The sequence below is a fragment of the Nannospalax galili genome, unplaced genomic scaffold (genome assembly GCF_000622305.1).
Source record: "Nannospalax galili isolate Female #2095 unplaced genomic scaffold, S.galili_v1.0 scaffold480, whole genome shotgun sequence".
Classification (NCBI taxonomy): domain Eukaryota; kingdom Metazoa; phylum Chordata; class Mammalia; order Rodentia; family Spalacidae; genus Nannospalax; species Nannospalax galili.
Window position 1 is genome coordinate 2,603,974 of NW_008347571.1, and position 3,117 is coordinate 2,607,090.

The window sequence follows — 3,117 nt, forward strand, 5'->3', positions numbered from 1 at the left end:
CTGGTGATGACTTTACCTTGTTCACAAACATTGAAGTTCAGTTTTAGGTCTTTCTTGATCTAACATATGATTTAATCTTTCATTTCCTAATTCTACCTATTGTACAAAATACTTAGCCAGATGTTCCCTAAATTAAACAGTGACAGGAAACTTCCATGGTTCTTTCAACTGAGTACACAATATTTCCTCTTTTCTTTCACTGCCTGAAGTAAAGGTCAGCCAACTGCACCACTGAAATACTCCTTTCATATATGATCAATGATTCCTTGTCTCCATTTTATCTTTTCCTAAATTGAGAGGCAATTTATATACATTAAATAAGCATATGGCTTAAGGAGTTTGGGGAAGTTTGAAAACTTTGTAAACCATTAACTATCTAGACATATTACAAATGTATAAATCCAGAACATTCCAAATAAAGAGCTTTGATGCCTCTAGGGGTGTGGACAAAGTGTCTGTTGCATTTTTCTCTTGTAGAAGTTCAAATAAATCGAATCACATGCGTGTACTCTCCTGCACCTGCTGTATTTCACTCACAGTAATATCTTTCACTTTCATGCAAGCTGTTATGTATAGCAGTAACTTATTCCTTTTCACTGCTGAGTGCTTTCCATTTTTTCAAAGTACTGTAATATATCAGGCTATTTTCCCATTTAAGTGTGCTTAGGTTATCTAGAGTTTGAGACCAATTTGAATAAATCTGCTAAGAGAAGTCTTGTGTAAATTCTCTTCTGAAGATTCTTTGATTTCCCTAGTATAAATTCCTAGGAATGTATGCTACATGGTGTAAATGCATAGTCAACTCTGTATGAAGCTTCCACGTCACTTTCTGATACTTTATATAGATATTGTATATAAATGTTCTGGGCAGTCTACATTCATGCTAGCTCTTGATATTTTCAGTCATTTTAATCTTGACCTTTATGGCAGGTATGTGATAGAATCCTTTTGTGGTTTTAATTTATGTTTCCTGGATAAGGCTGCTAAGCTCTTTGCTTGACTTTACTGTTCCTTGTGAAATATTTACCCAACTATTTTGCCCATTTTTATAGAGTTTTAAAAATTATTTTTATTTAATTGTATGAAATTGGTACCTAATACATATCTAGACATGTCAAATGGAGAATGAACTAAGATAGAAAAGATACCCAATAAGAAACTTTTAGAACAAAATTAAAAGGCATTTTCAATCATGGGATAAGCAGGAATTTCTTAGATGGGACAGAGAAGGCACCTCCTGTTTAACAAAATATAAACTATTACATTTTATTTTCTCTAATCCATCTGGCTTCTTCTTCTTCAGTGCTCTCTTCTGAATTATTTTTGATGTGCTATCTGCTGTCATCCCCTATGTTATGTGCTCCTTTTAGTCTGCTTTCTTCCCTGGATCATCAGATTTCTTGATGCTCATGGATAACCAGCCACCAAGTAGCATCAACTTTTCCTATGGGATATTTACAGTGTAGAACCTCCATACCAACCTAACACAGCAAATCCACACTTTAATAAGATTTTAATCTTCATGTGACTCCTTTATATGGTTACGACAGTTTAAGAATGTTATTGGAATTTGAATCTGTGTTTTTTTTCTGGTTTTTTAGGTGATGCTTCCTGTGTATTTAATCCTCTCAACCATTCTGTTATTCTGATTTACTTTTCATTCTGTGCAGCCTCTATAGGAGGGTGATATTTAAGTAGGTATGTAAAGCGTAATATGTCCGTGCTGCACATACCTGTAATCAGAGTACTCCAGAGGCAGAAGCAAGAGGCTCGCTCCAAGTATAACACCAGTCTAGACTTCATAGCAAATTCCAAGTCAGCCAGGCTACATAGAAAGTCTCTATCTGCAAAAAAATAAAAAGTAAATAAACAATATATTCACAATAAATATGCGATCATTTTCTTTTTCTTCTTCCATATCTCAGGTAATGGAAAGACAGAACCGACTGTTTTTCTCTTCTAAAATAAATGACTAATACGGTTTCAAATCATATATATGGCTTATATAAAATGATGTTGTAATACTTAATTCTTTTGTAAGGATTTTGCTTAGGTGTAGGTGCCCTAGAAGGGCCAGAAGAGTGTGTAAAATCCCCTCAAGCTGGAGTTACAGGCAGTTGTGAGCAATCTGATGGTGGTGTTGGGACTTGAACTCGGGTCCTTTGGAAGAGCAGCAAGTGCTTTTAACTGCTGAACCATATCTCAAGCCCCCAACAATACTTAACTCCATGAGTTTTAGTGGTTCTAGATTGAGATAGCATAGAAAGAAAAAGGAATTAAAAAAACAATGTTTTATAGAGACTAAATGGAAATGATATTCATTAATTCTCTAAAAGAAAGATGGTTATTTAAAATCATTCATCCTATTCTTTTTTAAATTTATTTATTTCTATTTTATGTGTATGAATGTTATGTCTGCGTGTGCGTAAGTGTACCTGTGATGTTCAGTACCTGCAGATGCCAAAGAAGGTGTTGAATCTGCTAAAACTGGAGTTATGGATGGTTGTTAGCCACCATGTGGGTGCCAGGATTCAAACCCTGCTCTTCTGCAATAGCAGCCAGTGCTCCTAACTGCTAAGCCATCTTTCCAGCCCCTCATCCTAAACATACTTAAAGTTCAAAACTCAAGCACTTTCTTTCATAAAATCAGTTTAGTAAATTACAGAGGAAAAGAATCTTTATATAATACAGATATAATGTAGGTAATGTTAGAATGCCATCAAATTTATATACTATCAACAAAACACTTAAAACAAAAGCAATATATCTACTCAGTGATTCCTAATAAGAAAAGAAGCAGTCCTTTCCAGTGAACTGAGAAAATGCAAAAGATTTCATTTATATTGCAGAAGGACTAAAAATTACTATTGAATGGCTAGGACTGAATTACACATGCCCCACAGGTGCATAGTCCGATGACAGTTTAATATTTAGTGAAAATATTTCATTCTCATTCCAAATGTCAGAACATTTTCATAGTTATGTCACAGAAAGGACTTTCCCCTTACCATTTCTCTTAGGTGAGAATCTAAACACATTCATTCCAATTTATCTGAGAAAGAAATTTCAGGTGAACTTTTATGCTGTGAATGGCTCCTTCTTTTAAAGAAATGGCTT